The following is a 23,993-nucleotide window of genomic DNA, read 5'->3' on the forward strand; positions in this document are numbered from 1 at the left end:
GTTTTCCTCAGAATTCCTTTAAGGTAAGCCCCACCAAAGCAGAAACCTGAGATCCAATTTTGCATTCACCCTCACATCAGGGACCTCTCCTGACTCTAAGAGGAACCGTATCTCCCATGAACACATTCCCACATATTGAATCCTAACCCTAGCCCCGAATGATGTACCTGACCCTAACATGAATATCAAAGTCACCTGTGTCTCAAGGTAGCACTGTCATTCAATCTCACTGTCGCCCTCACATCACAGCTGACACCGAAGTGTGCTCATAAACCTATCCTATCCGGACACCTTACTGAAACCCTAGCCGTAAACCTTGCCATGGCTGCTGGGTCAGAACCTCACGGTCAAAATCGACATAACGCACACATCACCGAAAAAGTGCGCGCAATCTCGCCGTCACCCTCACATCACAGCCGGACGCTATCATGAATGAAATCCTTTCACCCACGTACAACTTTCCAAACACCGAACAGTAACCAGCGCACTGAATCTCGGTAAAGGCTTCTACCATGAACATCGACGTCACCCTGGTGTCACTGTAACACTGTCATTCAATCATGCTGTGTAGCTCACATCAAAACCGAGTCCTAAATGGAAACAGAACCGTATCATGCCTACACATCTCACTGAACACTTAACCCTACCCCTAGCTCTGGCCCCTGGACCTGACACGTCAGGGACAACATTGACAAACCCCACCGCTCCACATATACCTGACACTCAATCTCGCCCTCACCCTCAGACCAGAGACAGAACCTCACTGTAAAAGTAGCACTCTCCTATCCATACCGATTACCGAACATCTAACCCTAACCGTAGACTTGGAGTGTGCTTGGGAACCATCAGAATGCTTTAAGGGTCAGCCCCACAAAATCATAAACCTAAGACCCAATCTCCCACTCACCCTCCCATTACAGTCGAAACGTAACTCGAACTGAAACACTATCACCAACGTACACCATCCCAAACACCGAACACTAACCCTAGCCCTGACTCTTGGAACAGACGCCTACCGTGAATATCAACGTCACCCGTGTCTCAACGTAACACTGTCATTCAATCTCACGGTTGCCCTCATATCTCAGCCGACCCCTAAATGTACTGATAACCCCATCCTGTCAGAACACATTGCTGAACCCTGAACCCTAGCCCTTGCACGGCTGCCAGGATCGGAACCTCACGGTCAGCATCGACACAACCGACACGTCACCGCGTTGCTGTCACTCAATCTCTCCCTCACCCTCATATCAGAAAAAGCACCTCACTGCAGAAATAACACTATTCTGCCCATACCCTTTACAGAACATGTAACCCTAACCCTAGGCTTGGACTGTGCACGGGACCCATCAGAATGCTTTAATCGTCAGCTGCACAATATCGTACACCCGAGACCCAATATAGCACTCACCCTAACATTACAGACGGACCCTAACTCGAAACGAAACCCTATCACCAAGGTACACCTTCTCAAACACCGAACCCTAACCCTAGCCCTCACTATGAAACCGGACCCCTTCCATGAATATCGTCGTCGCACATATCTCACTGTAACACTGTCATTCAATCACACTGTCTCCCTCACATCAGAGCGGAGTCCTAACTGTAAACATAACCTTATCCAGCCCATACACGTTACTGAACCCATAACCCTAACCGTACGTACACTTGCCCCTGGGACTGAAACCTCACAGTCAACATCGACAACACGCACAGCTCACCCTACACCTGCCACTCAATGTCGCCCTCACCCTCACATCAGAGTCAGATTCTCACTGTAATCATATTGCTCTCCTGCCCATGTGCAATAACAAACACTTAACTCTAACCCTAGCCCTGTATTCTGTTCCTCACGCATCAGAATACCTTTCTTGTAGGCCCCACAAAATAGTGAATGAGCGACCGACTCTCGCCCTCGATCTCACATCACAGTCAGAACCTCACAGTAGCCGAAGCACAATCCTGACGTTACCTGTTTACAAACACAGAAACGTAAGCGTAGCCCTGGCACATGAACTTGACCGTCACGTTGAACACCGACATCACCCCGAGTTCACAATGACGTGGCCCTCAATGTCGACTTATCCCTAACATTGGAGGCAGATTCAGATTGTAATTGTAGCGGTATCCTGAACGTAAGCATTGCAAAACACTTACACCTAATTCTAGCCCAGGACTCGGCGCCATTTTCCTCAGAATTCCTTTAAGGTAAGCCGCACCAAAGCAGAAACCTGAGATACAATTTTGTATTCACCCTCACATCAGGGACCTCTCCTGACTCTAAGCGGAACCGTATCTCCCATGAACACATTCCCACATATTGAATCCTAACCCTAGCCCCGAATGATGTACCTGACCCTAACATGAATATCAGAGTCACCTGTGTCTCAAGGTAGCACTGTCATTCAATCTCACTGTCGACCTCACATCACAGCTGACACCGAAGTGTGCTCATAATCCTTTCCTATCCGGACACCTTACTGAAACCCTAGCCGTAAACCTTGCCATGGCCGCTGGGTCAGAACCTCACGGTCAAAATCGACATAACACACACATCACCGATATGCGCGCAATCTCGCCGTCACCCTCACATCACAGCCGGACGCTAACACGAATCAAATCCTTTCACCCACGTACAACTTTCCAAACACCGAACAATAACCCTCGCACTGAATCTCGGTAAAGGCTCCTACCATGAACATCGACGTCACCCTGGTGTCACTGTAACACTGTCATTCAATCATGCTGTGTAGCTCACATCAGAACCGAGTCCTAAATGGAAACAGAACCGTATCATGCCTACACATCTCACTGAACACTTAACCCTACCCCTAGCTCTGGCCCCTGGAACTGACACGTCAGGGACAACATTGACAAACCCCACCGCTCCACATATACCTGACACTGAATCTCGCCCTCACCCTCAGACCAGAGACAGAACCTCACTGTAAAAGTAGCACTCTCCTACCCATACCGATTTCTGAAAATCTAACCCTAACGGTAGACTTGGAGTGTGCATGGGAACAATCAGAATGCTTTAAGGGTCAGCCCCACAAAATCATAAACCTAAGACCCAATCTCCCACTCACCCTCCCATTACAGTCGAAACGTAACTCGAACTGAAACACTATCACCAACGTACACCATCCCAAACACTGAACACTAACCCTAGCCCTGACTCTTGGAACAGACGCCTACCGTGAATATCAACGTCACCCGTATCTCAACGTAACACTGTCATTCAATCTCACGGTTGCCTTCATATCTCACCCGACCCCTAAATGTACTGATAACCCCATCCTGTCAGTACACATTGCTGAACCCTGAACCCTAGCCCTTGCACGGCTGCCAGGATCGGAACCTCACGGTCAGCATCGACACAACCGACACGTCACCGCGATGCTGTCACTCTATCTCTCCCTCACCCTCATATCAGAAAAAGCACCTCACTGCAGAAATAACACTATCCTGCCCATACCCTTTACAGAACATGTAACCCTTACCCTAGGCTTGGACTGTGCACGGGATCCATCAGAATGCTTTAATCGTCAGCTCCACAAAATCATACACCCGAGACCCAATATCGCACTCACCCTAACATTACAGACGGACCCTAACTCGAAACGAAACCCTATCATCAAGGTACACCTTCTCAAACACCGAACCCTAAACCTAGCCCTGACTATGGAACCGGACCCATTCCATGAATATCGTCGTCGCACATATCTCACTGTAACACTGTCATTCAATCACACTATCTCCCTCACATCAGAGCGGAGTCCTAAATGTAAACATAACCTTATCCAGCCCATACACCTTACTGAACCCATAAGCCTAAACGTACGTACCCTTGCCCCTGGGACTGATACCTCACAGTCAACATCGACAACACCCACAGCTCACCCTACACCTGCCACTCAATGTCGCCCTCACCCTCACATCAGAGCCAGATTCTCACTGTAACCATATTGCTCTCCTACCCATATGCATTAACAAACACTTAACTCTAACCCTAGACCTGTATTCAGTTCCTCACCCATCAGAATACCTTTCTTGTAGGCCCCACAAAATAGTGAATGAGCGAGCGACTCTCGCCCTCGATCTCACATCACAGTCAGAACCTCACTGTAGCCGAAGCACAATCCTGACGTTACCTGTTTACAAACACAGAAACTTAAGCGTAGCCCTGGCACATGAACTTGACCGTCACGTTGAACACCGACATCACCCCGAGTTCACAATGTACGTGGCACTCAATGTCGACTTATCCCTCTCATTGGAGGCAGATTCAGATTGTAATTGTAGCGGTATCCTGAACGTAAGCATTGCAAAACACTTACACCTAATTCTAGCCCAGGACTCGGCGCCGTTTTCCTCAGAATTCCTTTAAGGTAAGCCCCACCAAAGCAGAAACCTGAGATCCAATTTTGTATTCACCCTCACATCAGGGACCTCTCCTGACTCTAAGCGGAACCGTATCTCCCATGAACACATTCCCACATATTGAATCCTAACCCTAGCCCCGAATGATGTACCTGACCCTAACATGAATATCAAAGTCACCTGTGTCTCAAGGTAGCACTGTCATTCAATCTCACTGTCGCCCTCACATCACAGCTGACACCGAAGTGTGCTCATAAACCTATCCTATCCGGACACCTTACTGAAACCCTAGCCGTAAACCTTGCCATGGCTGCTGGGTCAGAACCTCACGGTCAAAATCGACATAACGCACACATCACCGAAAAAGTGCGCGCAATCTCGCCGTCACCCTCACATCACAGCCGGACGCTAACACGAATCAAATCCTTTCACCCACGTACAACTTTCCAAACACCGAACAATAACCCTCGCACTGATTCTCGGTAAAGGCTCCTACCATGGACATCGACGTCACCCTGGTGTCACTGTAACACTGTCATTCAATCATGCTGTGTAGCTCACATCAGAACTGAGTCCTAAATGGAAACAGAACCGTATCATGCCTAGACATCTCACTTAACACTTAACCCTACCCCAAGCTCTGGCCCCTGGATCTGACACGTCAGGGACAACATTGACAAACCCCACCGCTCCACATATACCTGACACTCAATCTCGCCCTCACCCTCAGACCAGAGACAGAACCTCACTGAAAAAGTAGCACTCTCCTACCCATACCGATTTCTGAAAATCTAACCCTAACCGTAGACTTGGAGTGTGCATGGGAACAATCAGAATGCTTTAAGGGTCAGCCCCACAAACTCATAAACCTAAGACCCAATCTCCCACTCACCCTCCCATTACAGTCGAAACGTAACTCGAAATGAAACACTATCACCAACGTACACCATCCCAAACACTGAACACTAACCCTAGCCCTGACTCTTGGAACAGACGCCTACCGTGAATATCAACGTCACCCGTGTCTCAACGTAATACTGTCATTCAATCTCACTGTTGCCCTCGTATCTCAGCCGACTCCTAAATGTACTGATAACCCCATCCTGTCAGTACACATTGCTGAACCCTGAACCCTAGCCCTTGCACGGCTGCCAGGATCAGAACCTCACGGTCAGCATCGACACAACCGACACGTCACCGCGATGCTGTCACTCTATCTCTCCCTCACCCTCATATCAGAAAAAGCACCTCACTGCAGAAATAACACTATCCTGCCCATACCCTTTACAGAACATGTAACCGTAACCCTAGGCTTGGACTGTGCACGGGACCCTTCAGAATGCTTTAATCGTCAGCTCCACAAAATCGTACACCCGAGACCCAATATCGCACTCACCCTAATATTACAGACGGACCCTAACTAGAAACGAAACCCTATCACCAAGGTACACCTTCTCAAACACCGAACCCTAACCCTAGCCCTGACTATGGGACCGGACCCCTTCCATGAATATCGTCGTCGCACATATCTCACTGTAACACTGTCATTCAATCACACTGTCTCCCTCACATCAGAGCGGAGTCCTAAATGTAAACATAACCTTATCCAGCCCATACACCTTACTGAACCCATAACCCTAACCGTACGTACCCTTGTCCCTGGGACTGATACCTAACAGTCAACATCGACAACACCCACAGCTCACCCTACACCTGTCACTCAATGTCGCCCTCACCCTCACATCAGAGCCAGATTCTCACTGTAAGCATATTGCTCTCCTGCCCATATGCATTAACAAACACTTAACTCTAACCCTAGCCCTGTATTCTGTTCCTCACCCATCAGAATACCTTTCTTGTCGGCCCCACAAAATAGTGAATGAGAGACCGACTCTCGCCCTCGATCTCACATCACAGTCAGAACCTCACTGTAGCCGAAGCACAATCCTGACGTTACCTGTTTACAAACACAGAAAAGTAAGCGTAGCCCTGGCACATGAACTTGACCGTCACGGTGAACACCGACATCACCCCGAGTTCACAATGTACGTGGCACTCAATGTCGACTTATCCCTCACATTGGAGGCAGATTCAGATTGTAATTGTAGCGGTATCCTGAACGTAAGCATTGCAAAACACTTACACCTCATTCTAGCCCAGGACTCGGCGCCGTTTTCCTCAGAATTCCTTTAAGGTAAGCCCCACCAAAGCAGAAACATGAGATCCAATTTTGTATTCACCCTCACATCAGGGACCTCTCCTGACTCTAAGCGGAACTGTATCTCCCATGAACACATTCCCACATATTGAATCCTAACCCTAGCCCCGAATGATGTACCTGACCCTAACATGAATATCAAAGTCAGCTGTGTCTCAAGGTAGCACTGTCATTCAATCTCACTGTCGCCCTCACATCACAGCTGACACCCAAGTGTGCTCATAAACCTATCCTATCCGGACACCTTACTGAAACCCTAGCCGTAAACCTTGCCATGGCCGCTGGGTCAGAACCTCACGGTCAAAATCGACATAACGCACACAACACCGATGTGCGCGCAATCTCGCCGTCACCCTCACATCACAGCCGGACGCTAACACGAATCAAATCCTTTCACCCACGTACAACTTTCCAAACACCGAACAATAACCCTCGCACTGAATCTCGGTAAAGGCTCCTACCATGAACATCGACGTAACCCTGGTGTCACTATAACACTGTCATTCAATTATGCTGTGTAGCTCACATCAGAACCGAGTCCTAAATGGAAACAGAACCGTATCATGCCTACACATCTCACTGAACACTTAACCCTACCCCTAGCTCTGGCCCCTGGACCTGACACGTCAGGGACAACATTGACAAACCCCACCGCTCCACATATACCTGACACTCAATCTCGCCCTCACCCTCAGACCAGAGACAGAACCTCACTGTAATAGTAGCACTCTCCTTCCCATACCGATTACCGAACATCTAACCCTAACCGTAGACTTGGAGTGTGCATTGGAACCATCAGAATGCTTTAAGGATCAGCCCCACAAAATCATAAACCTAAGACCCAATCTCCCACTCACCCTCCCATTACAGTCGAAACGTAACTCGAACTGAAACACTATCACCAACGAACACCATCGCAAACACCGAACACTAACCCTAGCCATGACTCTTGGGACAGACGCCTACCGTGAATATCAACGTCACCCGTGTCTCAACGTAACACTGTCATTCAATCTCACGGTTGCCCTCATATCTCAGCCGACCCCTAAATGTACTGATAACCCCATCCTGTCAGTACACATTGCTGAACCCTGAACCCTAGCCCTTGCACGGCTGCCAGGATCGGAACCTCACGGTCAGCATCGACACAACCGACACGTCACCGCGATGCTGTCACTCTATCTCTCCCTCACCCTCATATCAGAAAAAGCACCTCACTGCAGAAATGACACTATCCTGCCCATACGCTTTACAGAACATGTAACCCTAACCCTAGGCTTGGACTGTGCACGGGACCCATCAGAATGCTTTAATCGTCAGCTCCACAAAATCGTACACCCGAGACCCAATATCGCACTCACCCTAACATTACAGACGGACCCTAACTCGAAACGAAACCCTATCACCTAGGTACACCTTCTCAAACACCGAACCCTAACCCTAGCCCTGACTATGGAACCGGACCCCTTCCATGAATATCGTCGTCGCACATATCTCACTGTAACACTGTCATTCAATCACACTGTCTCCCTCACATCAGAGCGGAGTCCTAAATGTAAACATAACCTTATCCAGCCCAGACACCTTATTGAGCCCATAATCCTAACCGTACGTTCCCTTGCCCCTGGACTGATACCTCACAGTCAACATTGACAACACCCACAGCTCACAATACACCTGCCACTCAACGTCGCACTCACCCTCACATCAGATCCAGATTCTCACTGTAATCATATTGCTCTCCTGCCCATGTGCATTAACAAACACTTAACTCTAACCCTAGCCCTGTATTCTGTTCCTCACCCATCAGAATACCTTTCTAGTAGGCCCCACAAAATAGTGAATGAGCGACCGACTCTCGCCCTCGATCTCACATCACAGTCAGAACCTCACTGTAGCCGAAGCACAATCCTGACGTTACCTGTTTACAAACACAGAAACGTAAGCGTAGCCCTGGCACATGAACTTGACCGTCACGGTGAACACCGACATCACCCCGAGTTCACAATGTACGTGGCAGTCAATGTCGACTTATCCCTCACATTGGAGGCAGATTCAGATTGTAATTGTAGCGGTATCCTGAACGTAAGCATTGCAAAACACTTACACCTCATTCTAGCCCAGGACTCGGTGCCGTTTTCCTCAGAATTCCTTTAAGGTAAGCCCCACCGAAGCAGAAACCTGAGATCCAATTTTGTATTCACCCTCACATCAGGGACCTCTCCTGACTCTAAGCAGAACCGTATCTCCCATGAACACATTCCCACATATTGAATCCTAACCCTAGCCCTGAATGATGTACCTGACCCTAACATGAATATCAAAGTCACCTGTGTCTCAAGGTAGCACTGTCATTCAATCTCACTGTCACCCTCACATCACAGCTGACACCGAAGTGTGCTCATAAACCTATCCTATCCGGACACCTTACTGAAACCCTAGCCGTAAACCTTGCCATGGCTGCTGGGTCAGAACCTCACGGTCAAAATCGACATAACGCACACATCACCGAAAAAGTGCGCGCAATCTCACCGTCACCCTCACATCACAGCCGGACGCTATCATGAATGAAATCCTTTCACCCACGTACAACTTTCCAAACACCGAACAATAACCCTCGCACTGAATCTCGGTAAAGGCTCCTACCATGAACATCGACGTCACCCTGGTGTCACTGTAACACTGTCATTCAATCATGCTGTGTAGCTCACATCAGAAACGAGTCCTAAATGGAAACAGAACCGTATCATGCCTACACATCTCACTGAACACTTAACCCTACCCCTATCTCTGGCCCCTGGACCTGACACGTCAGGGACAACATTGACAAACCCCACCGCTCCACATATACCTGACACTCAATCTCGCCCTCACCCTCAGACCAGACACAGAACCTCACTGTAAAAGTAGCACTCTCCTACCCACACCGATTACCGAACATCTAACCCTAACCGTAGACTTGGAGTGTGCATGGGAACCATCAGAAAGCTTCAAGGGTCAGCCCCACAAAATCATAAACCTAAGACCCAATCTCCCACTCACCCTCCCATTACAGTCGAAACGTAACTCGAACTGAATCACTATCACCAACGTACACCATCCCAAACACTGAACACTAACCCTAGCCCTGACTCTTTTAACAGACGCCTACCGTGATTATCAACGTCACCCGTGTCTCAACGTAATACTGTCATTCAATCTCACTGTTGCCCTCGTATCTCAGCCGACCCCTAAATGTACTGATAACCCCATCCTGTCAGTACACATTGCTGAACCCTGAACCCTAGCCCTTGCACGGCTGCCAGGATCAGAACCTCACGGTCAGCATCGACACAACCGACACGTCACCGCGATGCTGTCACTCTATCTCTCCCTCACGCTCATATCAGAAAAAGCACCTCACTGCAGAAATAACACTATCCTGCCCATACCCTTTACAGAACATGTAACCCTAACCCTAGGCTTGGACTGTGCACGGGACCCATCAGAATGCTTTAATCGTCAGCTCCACAAAATCGTACACCCGAGACCCAATATCGCACTCACCCTAATATTACAGACGGACCCTAACTAGAAACGAAACCCTATCACCAAGGTACACCTTCTCAAACACCGAACCCTAACCCTAGCCCTGAGTATGGGACCGGACCCCTTCCATGAATATCGTCGTCGCACATATCTCACTGTAACACTGTCATTCAATCACACTGTCTCCCTCACATCAGAGCGGAGTCCTAAATGTAAACATAACCTTATCCAGCCCATACACCTTACTGAACCCATAACCCTAACCGTACGTACCCTTGTCCCTGGGACTGATACCTAACAGTCAACATCGACAACACCCACAGCTCACCCTACACCTGTCACTCAATGTCGCCCTCACCCTCACATCAGAGCCAGATTCTCACTGTAAGCATATTGCTCTCCTGCCCATATGCATTAACAAACACTTAACTCTAACCCTAGCCCTGTATTCTGTTCCTCACCCATCAGAATACCTTTCTTGTCGGCCCCACAAAATAGTGAATGAGAGACCGACTCTCGCCCTCGATCTCACATCACAGTCAGAACCTCACTGTAGCCGAAGCACAATCCTGACGTTACCTGTTTACAAACACAGAAAAGTAAGCGTAGCCCTGGCACATGAACTTGACCGTCACGGTGAACACCGACATCACCCCGAGTTCACAATGTACGTGGCACTCAATGTCGACTTATCCCTCACATTGGAGGCAGATTCAGATTGTAATTGTAGCGGTATCCTGAACGTAAGCATTGCAAAACACTTACACCTCATTCTAGCCCAGGACTCGGCGCCGTTTTCCTCAGAATTCCTTTAAGGTAAGCCCCACCAAAGCAGAAACATGAGATCCAATTTTGTATTCACCCTCACATCAGGGACCTCTCCTGACTCTAAGCGGAACCGTATCTCCCATGAACACATTCCCACATATTGAATCCTAAGCCTAGCCCCGAATGATGTACCTGACCCTAACATGAATATCAAAGTCACCTGTGTCTCAAGGTAGCACTGTCATTCAATCTCACTGTCGCCCTCACATCACAGCTGACACCCAAGTGTGCTCATAAACCTATCCTATCCGGACACCTTACTGAAACCCTAGCCGTAAACCTTGCCATGGCCGCTGGGTCAGAACCTCACGGTCAAAATCGACATAACGCACACAACACCGATGTGCGCGCAATCTCGCCGTCACCCTCACATCACAACCGGACGCTAACACGAATCAAATCCTTTCACCCACGTACAACTTTCCAAACACCGAACAATAACCCTCGCACTGAATCTCGGTAAAGGCTCCTACCATGAACATCAACGTCACCCTGGTGTCACTATAACACTGTCATTCAATTATGCTGTGTAGCTCACATCAGAACCGAGTCCTAAATGGAAACAGAACCGTATCATGCCTACACATCTCACTGAACACTTAACCCTACCACTAGCTCTGGCCCCTGGACCTGACACGTCAGTGACAACATTGACAAACCCCACAGCTCCACAAATACCTGACACTCAATCTCGCCCTCACCCTCATACCAGAGACAGAACGTCACTGTAAAAGTAGCACTCTCCAACCCATACCGATTACCGAACATCTAACCCTAACCGTAGACTTGGAGTGTGCATGGGAACCATCAGAATGCTTTAAGGGTCAGCACCACAAAATCATAAACCTAAGACCCAATCTCCCACTCACCCTCCCATTACAGTCGAAACGTAACTCGAATTGAAACACTATCACCAACGTACACCATCCCAAACACCGAACACTAACCCTAGCCCTGACTCTTGGAACAGACGCCTACCGTGAATATCAACGTCACCCGTGTCTCAACGTAACACTGTCATTCAATATCACGGTTGCCCTCATATCTCAGCCTACCCCTAAATGTACTGATAACCCCATCCTGTCAGAACACATTGCTGAACCCTGAACCCGAGCCCTTGCACGGCTGCCAGGATCGGAACCTCACGGTCAGCATCGACACAACCGACACGTCACCGCGATGCTGTCACTCAATCTCTCCCTCACCCTCATATCAGAAAAAGCACCTCACTGCAGAAATAACACTATCCTGCCCATACCCTTTACAGAACATGTAACCCTAACCCTATGCTTGGACTGTGCACGGGACCCATCAGAATGCTTTAATCGTCATCTACACAATATCGTACACCCGAGACCAAATATCGCACTCACCCTAACATTACAGACGGACCCTAACTCGAAACGAAACCCTATCACCAAGGTACACCTTCTCAAACACCGAACCCTAACCCTAGCCCTGACTATGGGACCGGACCCCTTCCATGAATATCGTCGTCGCACATATCTCACTGTAACACTGTCATTCAATCACACTGTCTCCCTCACATCAGAGCGGAGTCCTAAATGTAAACATAACCTTATCCAGCCCATACACCTTACTGAACCCATAACCCTAACCGTACGTACCCTTGCCCCTGGGACTGATACCTCACAGTCAACATCGACAACACCCACAGCTCACCCTACACCTGCCACTCAATGTCGCCCTCACCCTCACATCAGAGCCGGATTCTCACTGTAATCATATTGCTCTCCTGCCCATGTGCATTAACAAACACTTAACTCTAACCCTAGCCCTGTATTCTGTTCCTCACCCATCAGAATACCTTTCTTGTAGGCCCCACAAAATAGTGAATGAGCGAGCGACTCTCACCCTCGATCTCACATGACAGTCAGAACGTCACTGTAGCCGAAGCACAATCCTGACGTTACCTGTTTACAAACACAGAAACGTAAGCGTAGCCCTGGCACATGAACTTGACCGTCACGGTGAACACCGACATCACCCCGAGTTCACAATGTACGTGGCAGTCAATGTCGACTTATCCCTCACATTGGAGGCAGATTCAGATTGTAATTGTTGCGGTATCCTGAACGTAAGCATTGCAAAACACTTACACCTAATTCTAGCCCAGGACTCGGTGCCGTTTTCCTCAGAATTCCTTTAAGGTAAGCCCCACCAAAGCAGAAACCTGAGATCCAATTTTGTATTCACCCTCACATCAGGGACCTCTCCTGACTCTAAGCAGAACCGTATCTCCCATGAACACATTCCCACATATTGAATCCTAACCCTAGCCCCGAATGATGAACCTGACAATAACATGAATATCAAAGTCACCTGTGTCTCAAGGTAGCACTGTCATTCAATCTCACTGTCACCCTCACATCACAGCTGACACCGAAGTGTGCTCATAAACCTATCCTATCCGGACACCTTACTGAAACCCTAGCCGTAAACCTTGCCATGCCTGCTGGGTCAGAACCTCACGGTCAAAATCGACATAATGCACACATCACCGAAAAAGTGCGCGCAATCTCACCGTCACCCTCACATCACAGCCGGACGCTATCATGAATGAAATCCTTTCACCCACGTACAACTTTCCAAACACCGAACAATAACCCTCGCACTGAATCTCGGTAAAGGCTCCTACCATGAACATCGACGTCACCCTGGTGTCACTGTAACACTGTCATTCAATCATGCTGTGTAGCTCACATCAGAAACGAGTCCTAAATGGAAACAGAACCGTATCATGCCTACACATCTCACTGAACACTTAACCCTACCCCTAGCTCTGGCCCCTGGACCTGACACGTCAGGGACAACATTGACAAACCCCACCGCTCCACATATACCTGACACTCAATCTCGCCCTCACCCTCAGACCAGACACAGAACCTCACTGTAAAAGTAGCACTCTCCTACCCACACCGATTACCGAACATCTAACCCTAACCGTAGACTTGGAGTGTGCATGGGAACCATCAGAAAGCTTCAAGGGTCAGCCCCACAAAATCATAAACCTAAGACCCAATCTCCCACTCACCCTCCCATTACAGTCGAAACGTAACTCGAACTGAATCACTATCACCAACGTACACCATCCCAAACACTGAACACTAACCCTAGCCCTGACTCTTTTAACAGACGCCTACCGTGAATATCAACGTCACCCGTGTCTCAACGTAATACTGTCATTCAATCTCACTGTTGCCCTCGTATCTCAGCCAACCCCTAAATGTACTGATAACCCCATCCTGTCAGTACACATTGCTGAACCCTGAACCCTAGCCCTTGCACGGCTGCCAGGATCAGAACCTCACGGTCAGCATCGACACAACCGACACGTCACCGCGATGCTGTCACTCTATCTCTCCCTCACGCTCATATCAGAAAAAGCACCTCACTGCAGAAATAACACTATCCTGCCCATACCCTTTACAGAACATGTAACCGTAACCCTAGGCTTGGACTGTTCACGGGACCCATCAGAATGCTTTAATCGTCAGCTCCACAAAATCGTACACCCGAGACCCAATATCGCACTCACCCTAATATTACAGACGGACCCTAACTAGAAACGAAACCCTATCACCAAGGTACACCTTCTCAAACACCGAACCCTAACCCTAGCCCTGACTATGGGACCGGACCCCTTCCATGAATATCGTCGTCGCACATATCTCACTGTAACACTGTCATTCAATCACACTGTCTCCCTCACATCAGAGCGGAGTCCTAAATGTAAACATAACCTTATCCAGCCCATACACCTTACTGAACCCATAACCCTAACCATACGTACCCTTGTCCCTGGGACTGATACCTAACAGTCAACATCGACAACACCCACAGCTCACCCTACACCTATCACTCAATGTCGCCCTCACCCTCACATCAGAGCCAGATTCTCACTGTAAGCATATTGCTCTCCTGCCCATATGCATTAACAAACACTTAACTCTAACCCTAGCCCTGTATTCTGTTCCTCACCCATCAGAATACCTTTCTTGTCGGCCCCACAAAATAGTGAATGAGAGACCGACTCTCGCCCTCGATCTCACATCACAGTCAGAACCTCACTGTAGCCGAAGCACAATCCTGACGTTACCTGTTTACAAACACAGAAAAGTAAGCGTAGCCCTGGCACATGAACTTGACCGTCACGGTGAACACCGACATCACCCCGAGTTCACAATGTACGTGGCACTCAATGTCGACTTATCCCTCACATTGGAGGCAGATTCAGATTGTAATTGTAGCGGTATCCTGAACGTAAGCATTGCAAAACACTTACACCTCATTCTAGCCCAGGACTCGGCGCCGTTTTCCTCAGAATTCCTTTAAGGTAAGCCCCACCAAAGCAGAAACATGAGATCCAATTTTGTATTCACCCTCACATCAGGGACCTCTCCTGACTCTAAGCGGAACCGTATCTCCCATGAACACATTCCCACATATTGAATCCTAACCCTAGCCCCGAATGATGTACCTGACCCTAACATGAATATCAAAGTTACCTGTGTCTCAAGGTAGCACTGTCATTCAATCTCACTGTCGCCCTCACATCACAGCTGACACCCAAGTGTGCTCATAAACCTATCCTATCCGGACACCTTACTGAAACCCTAGCCGTAAACCTTGCCATGGCCGCTGGGTCAGAACCTCACGGTCAAAATCGACATAACGCACACAACACCGATGTGCGCGCAATCTCGCCGTCACCCTCACATCACAGCCGGACGCTAACACGAATCAAATCCTTTCACCCACGTACAACTTTCCAAACACCGAACAATAACCCTCGCACTGAATCTCGGTAAAGGCTCCTACCATGAACATCGACGTCACCCTGGTGTCACTATAACACTGTCATTCAATTATGCTGTGTAGCTCACATCAGAACCGAGTCCTAAATGGAAACAGAACCGTATCATGCCTACACATCTCACTGAACACTTAACCCTACCCCTAGCTCTTGCCCCTGGACCTGACACGTCAGGGACAACATTGACAAACCCCACCGCTCCACATATACCTGACACTCAATCTCGCCCTCACCCTCAGACCAGAGACAGAACCTCACTGTAATAGTAGCACTCTCCTTCCCATACCGATTACCGAACATCTAACCCTAACCGTAGACTTGGAGTGTGCATTGGAACCATCAGAATGCTTTAAGGATCAGCCCCACAAAATCATAAACCTAAGACCCAATCTCCCACTCACCCTCCCATTACAGTCGAAACGTAACTCGAATTGAAACACTATCACCAACGTACACCATCCCAAACACCGAACACTAACCCTAGCCCTGACTCTTGGAACAGACGCCTACCGTGAATATCAACGTCACCCGTGTCTCAACGTAACACTGTCATTCAATATCACGGTTGCCCTCATATCTCAGCCGACCCCTAAATGTACTGATAACCCCATCCTGTCAGAACACATTGCTGAACCCTGAACCCGAGCCCTTGCACGGCTGCCAGGATCGGAACCTCACGGTCAGCATCGACACAACCGACACGTCACCGCGATGCTGTCACTCAATCTCTCCCTCACCCTCATATCAGAAAAAGCACCTCACTGCAGAAATAACACTATCCTGCCCATACCCTTTACAGAACATGTAACCCTAACCCTATGCTTGGACTGTGCACGGGATCCATCAGAATGCTTTAATCGTCATCTCCACAATATCGTACACCCGAGACCCAATATCGCACTCACCCTAACATTACAGACGGACCCTAACTCGAAACGAAACCCTATCACCAAGGTACACCTTCTCAAACACCGAACCCTAACCCTAGCCCTGACTATGGGACCGGACCCCTTCCATGAATATCGTCGTCGCACATATCTCACTGTAACACTGTCATTCAATCACACTGTCTCCCTCACATCAGAGCGGAGTCCTAAATGTAAACATAACCTTATCCAGCCCATACACCTTACTGAACCCATAACCCTAACCGTACGTACCCTTGCCCCTGGTACTGATACCTCACAGTCAACATCGACAACACCCACAGCTCACCCTACACCTGCCACTCAATGTCGCCCTCACCCTCACATCAGAGCCGGATTCTCACTGTAATCATATTGCTCTCCTGCCCATGTGCATTAACAAACACTTAACTCTAACCCTAGCCCTGTATTCTGTTCCTCACCCATCAGAATACCTTTCTTGTAGGCCCCACAAAATAGTGAATGAGCGAGCGACTCTCGCCCTCGATCTCACATGACAGTCAGAACGTCACTGTAGCCGAAGCACAATCCTGACGTTACCTGTTTACAAACACAGAAACGTAAGCGTAGCCCTGGCACATGAACTTGACCGTCACGGTGAACACCGACATCACCCCGAGTTCACAATGTACGTGGCAGTCAATGTCGACTTATCCCTCACATTGGAGGCAGATTCAGATTGTAATTGTTGCGGTATCCTGAACGTAAGCATTGCAAAACACTTACACCTAATTCTAGCCCAGGACTCGGTGCCGTTTTCCTCAGAATTCCTTTAAGGTAAGCCCCACCAAAGCAGAAACCTGAGATCCAATTTTGTATTCACCCTCACATCAGGGACCTCTCCTGACTCTAAGCAGAACCGTATCTCCCATGAACACATTCCCACATATTGAATCCTAACCCTAGCCCCGAATGATGTACCTGACCCTAACATGAATATCAAAGTCACCTGTGTCTCAAGGTAGCACTGTCATTCAATCTCACTGTCACCCTCACATCACAGCTGACACCGAAGTGTGCTCATAAACCTATCCTATCCGGACACCTTACTGAAACCCTAGCCGTAAACCTTGCCATGGCTGCTGGGTCAGAACCTCACGGTCAAAATCGACATAACGCACACATCACCGAAAAAGTGCGCGCAATCTCACCGTCACCCTCACATCACAGCCGGACGCTATCATGAATGAAATCCTTTCACCCACGTTCAACTTTCCAAACACCGAACAATAACCCTCGCACTGAATCTCGGTAAAGGCTCCTACCATGAACATCGACGTCACCCTGGTGTCACTGTAACACTGTCATTCAATCATGCTGTGTAGCTCACATCAGAACCGAGTCCTAAATGGAAACAGAACCGTATCATGCCTACACATCTCACTGAACACTTAACCCTACCCCTAGCTCTGGCCCCTGGACCTGACACGACAGGGACAACATTGACAAACCGCACCGCTCCACATATACCTGACACTCAATCTCGCCCTCACCCTCAGACCAGACACAGAACCTCACTGTAAAAGTAGCACTCTCCTACCCACACCGATTACCGAACATCTAACCCTAACCGTAGACTTGGAGTGTGCATGGGAACCATCAGAAAGCTTCAAGGGTCAGCCCCACAAAATCATAAACCTAAGACCCAATATCCCACTCACCCTCCCATTACAGTCGAAACGTAACTCGAACTGAATCACTATCACCAACGTACACCATCCCAAACACTGAACACTAACCCTAGCCCTGACTCTTTTAACAGACGCCTACCGTGAATATCAACGTCACCCGTGTCTCAACGTAATACTGTCATTCAATCTCACTGTTGCCCTCGTATCTCAGCCGACCCCTAAATGTACTGATAACCCCATCCTGTCAGTACACATTGCTGAACCCTGAACCCTAGCCCTTGCACGGCTGCCAGGATCGGAACCTCACGGTCAGCATCGACACAACCGACACGTCACCGCGATGCTGTCACTCTATCTCTCCCTCACGCTCATATCAGAAAAAGCACCTCACTGCAGAAATAACACTATCCTGCCCATACCCTTTACAGAACATGTAACCCTAACCCTAGGCTTGGACTGTGCATGGGACCCATCAGAATGCTTTAATCGTCAGCTCCACAAAATCGTACACCCGAGACCCAATATCGCACTCACCCTAATATTACAGACGGACCCTAACTAGAAACGAAACCCTATCACCAAGGTACACCTTCTCAAACACCGAACCCTAACCCTAGCCCTGACTATGGGACCGGACCCCTTCCATGAATATCGTCGTCGCACATATCTCACTGTAACACTGTCATTCAATCACACTGTCTCCCTCACATCAGAGCGGAGTCCTAAATGTAAACATAACCTTATCCAGCCCATACACCTTACTGAACCCATAACCCTAACCGTAAGTACCCTTGCCCCTGGGACTGATACCTCACAGTCAACATCGACAACACCCACAGCTCACCCTACACCTGCCACTCAATGTCGCCCTCACCCTCACATCAGAGCCGGATTCTCACTGTAATCATATTGCTCTCCTGCCCATGTGCATTAACAAACACTTAACTCTAACCCTAGCCCTGTATTCTGTTCCTCACCCATCAGAATACCTTTCTTGTAGGCCCCACAAAATAGTGAATGAGCGAGCGACTCTCGCCCTCGATCTCACATGACAGTCAGAACGTCACTGTAGCCTAAGCACAATCCTGACGTTACCTGTTTACAAACACAGAAACGTAAGCGTAGCCCTGGCACATGAACTTGACCGTCACGGTGAACACCGACATCACCCCGAGTTCACAATGTACGTGGCAGTCAATGTCGACTTATCCCTCACATTGGAGGCAGATTCAGATTGTAATTGTTGCGGTATCCTGAACGTAAGCATTGCAAAACACTTACACCTAATTCTAGCCCAGGACTCGGTGCCGTTTTCCTCAGAATTCCTTTAAGGTAAGCCCCACCAAAGCAGAAACCTGAGATCCAATTTTGTATTCACCCTCACATCAGGGACCTCTCCTGACTCTAAGCAGAACCGTATCTCCCATGAACACATTCCCACATATTGAATCCTAACCCTAGCCCCGAATGATGTACCTGACCCTAACATGAATATCAAAGTCACCTGTGTCTCAAGGTAGCACTGTCATTCAATCTCACTGTCACCCTCACATCACAGCTGACACCGAAGTGTGCTCATAAACCTATCCTATCCGGACACCTTACTGAAACCCTAGCCGTAAACCTTGCCATGGCTGCTGGGTCAGAACCTCACGGTCAAAATCGACATAACGCACACATCACCGAAAAAGTGCGCGCAATCTCACCGTCACCCTCACATCACAGCCGGACGCTATCATGAATGAAATCCTTTCACCCACGTACAACTTTCCAAACACCGAACAATAACCCTCGCACTGAATCTCGGTAAAGGCTCCTACCATGAACATCGACGTCACCCTGGTGTCACTGTAACACTGTCATTCAATCATGCTGTGTAGCTCACATCAGAAACGAGTCCTAAATGGAAACAGAACCGTATCATGCCTACACATCTCACTGAACACTTAACCCTACCCCTAGCTCTGGCCCCTGGACCTGACACGTCAGGGACAACATTGACAAACCCCACCGCTCCACATATACCTGACACTCAATCTCGCCCTCACCCTCAGACCAGACACAGAACCTCACTGTAAAAGTAGCACTCTCCTACCCACACCGATTACCGAACATCTAACCCTAACCGTAGACTTGGAGTGTGCATGGGAACCATCAGAAAGCTTCAAGGGCCAGCCCCACAAAATCATAAACCTAAGACCCAATCTCCCACTCACCCTCCCATTACAGTCGAAACGTAACTCGAACTGAATCACTATCACCAACGTACACCATCCCAAACACTGAACACTAACCCTAGCCCTGACTCTTTTAACAGACGCCTACCGTGAATATCAACGTCACCCGTGTCTCAACGTAATACTGTCATTCAATCTCACTGTTGCCCTCGTATCTCAGCCGACCCCTAAATGTACTGATAACCCCATCCTGTCAGTACACATTGCTGAACCCTGAACACTAGCCCTTGCACGGCTGCCAGGATCAGAACCTCACGGTCAGCATCGACACAACCGACACGTCACCGCGATGCTGTCACTCTATCTCTCCCTCACGCTCATATCAGAAAAAGCACCTCACTGCAGAAATAACACTATCCTGCCCATACCCTTTACAGAACATGTAACCCTAACCCTAGGCTTGGACTGTGCACGGGACCCATCAGAATGCTTTAATCGTCAGCTCCACAAAATCGTACACCCGAGACCCAATATCGCACTCACCCTAATATTACAGACGGACCCTAACTAGAAACGAAACCCTATCACCAAGGTACACCTTCTCAAACACCGAACCCTAACCCTAGCCCTGACTATGGGACCGGACCCCTTCCATGAATATCGTCGTCGCACATATCTCACTGTAACACTGTCATTCAATCACACTGTCTCCCTCACATCAGAGCGGAGTCCTAAATGTAAACATAACCTTATCCAGCCCATACACCTTACTGAACCCATAACCCTAACCGTACGTACCCTTGTCCCTGGGACTGATACCTCACAGTCAACATCGACAACACCCACAGCTCACCCTACACCTGTCACTCAATGTCGCCCTCACCCTCACATCAGAGCCAGATTCTCACTGTAAGCATATTGCTCTCCTGCCCATATGCATTAACAAACACTTAACTCTAACCCTAGCCCTGTATTCTGTTCCTCACCCATCAGAATACCTTTCTTGTCGGCCCCACAAAATAGTGAATGAGAGACCGACTCTCGCCCTCGATCTCACATCACAGTCAGAACCTCACTGTAGCCGAAGCACAATCCTGACGTTACCTGTTTACAAACACAGAAAAGTAAGCGTAGCCCTGGCACATGAACTTGACCATCACGGTGAACACCGAAATCACCCCGAGTTCACAATGTACTTGGCACTCAATGTCGACTTATCCCTCACATTGGAGGCAGATTCAGATTGTAATTGTAGCGGTATCCTGAACATAAGCATTGCAAAACACTTACACCTGATTCTAGCCCAGGACTCGGCGCCGTTTTCCTCAGAATTCCTTTAAGGTAAGCCCCACCAAAGCAGAAACCTGAGATCCAATTTTGTATTCACCCTCACATCAGGGACCTCTCCTGACTCTAAGCGGAACCGTATCTCCCATGAACACATTCCCACATATTGAATCCTAACCCTAGCCCCGAATGATGTACCTGACCCTAACATGAATATCAAAGTCACCTGTATCTCAAGGTAGCACTGTCATTCAATCTCACTGTCGCCCTCACATCACAGCTGACACCGAAGTGTGCTCATAAACCTATCCTATCCGGACAACTTACTGAAACCTTAGCCGTAAACCTTGCCATGGCCGCTGGGTCAGAACCTCACGGTCAAAATCGACATAACGCACACATCACCGAAAAAGTGCGCGCAATCTCACCGTCACCCTCACATCACAGCCGGACGCTATCATGAATGAAATCCTTTCACCCACGTACAACTTTCCAAACACCGAACAATAACCCTCGCACTGAATCTCGGTAAAGGCTCCTACCATGAACATCGACGTCACCCTGGTGTCACTGTAACACTGTCATTCAATCATTCTGTGTAGCTCACATCAGAACCGAGTCCTAAATGGAAACAGAACCGTATCATGCCTACACATCTCACTGAACACTTAACCCTACCCCTAGCTCTGGCCCCTGGACCTGACACGTCAGGGACAACATTGACAAACACCACAGCTCCACAAATACCTGACACTCAATCTCGCCCTCACCCTCAGACCAGAGACAGAACCTCACTGTAAAAGTAGCACTCTCCTACCCATACCGATTACCGAACATCTAACCCTAACCGTAGACTTGGAGTGTGCATGGGAACCATCAGAAAGCTTCAAGGGTCAGCCCCACAAAATCATAAACCTAAGACCCAATCTCCCACTCACCCTCCCATTACAGTCGAAACGTAACTCGAACTGAATCACTATCACCAACGTACACCATCCCAAACACCGAACACTAACCGTAGCCCTGACTCTTGGAACAGACGCCTACCGTGAATATCAACGTCACCCGTGTCTCAACGTAACACTGTCATTCAATCTCACGGTTGCCCTCATATCTCAGCCGACCCCTAAATGTACTGATAACCCCATCCTGTCAGAACACATTGCTGAACCCTGAACCCTAGCCCTTGCACGGCTGCCAGGATCGGAACCTCACGGTTAGCATCGACACAACCGACACGTCACCGCGATGCTGTCACTCAATCTCTCCCTCACCCTCATATCAGAAAAAGCACCTCACTGCAGAAATAACACTATCCTGCCCATACCCTTTACAGAACATGTAACCCTAACCCTAGGCTTGGACTGGGCACGGGACCCATCAGAATGCTTTAATCGTCAGCTCCACAATATCGTACACCCGAGACCCAATATCGCACTCACCCTAACATTACAGACGGACCCTAACTCGAAACGAAACCCTATCACCAAGGTACACCTTCTCAAACACCGAACCCTAACCCTAGCCCTGACTATGGGACCGGACCCCTTCCATGAATATCGTCGTCGCACATATCTCACTGTAACACTGTCATTCAATCACACTGTCTCCCTCACATCAGAGCGGAGTCCTAAATGTAAACATAACCTTATCCAGCCCATACACCTTACTGAACCCATAACCCTAACCGTACGTACACTTGCCCCTGGGACTGAAACCTCACAGTCAACATCGACAACACCCACAGCTCACCCTACACCTGCCACTCAATGTCGCCCTCACCCTCACATCAGAGCCAGATTCTCACTGTAATCATATTGCTCTCCTGCCCATGTGCATTAACAAACACTTAACTCTAACCCTATCCCTGTATTCTGTTCCTCACCCATCAGAATACCTTTCTTGTAGGCCCCACAAAATAGTGAATGAGCGACCGACTCTCGCCCTCGATCTCACATGACAGTCAGAACCTCAATGTAGCCGAAGCACAATCCTGACGTTACCTGTTTACAAACACAGAAACGTAAGCGTAGCCCTGGCACATGAACTTGACCGTCACGGTGAACACCGACATCACCCCGAGTTCACAATGTACGTGGCACTCAATGTCGACTTATCCCTCACATTGGAGGCAGATTCAGTTGTAATTGTAGCGGTATCCTGAACGTAAGCATTGCA

Source organism: Manis javanica, chromosome 1 (genome assembly GCF_040802235.1).
Source record: "Manis javanica isolate MJ-LG chromosome 1, MJ_LKY, whole genome shotgun sequence".
Lineage (NCBI taxonomy): Eukaryota > Metazoa > Chordata > Mammalia > Pholidota > Manidae > Manis > Manis javanica.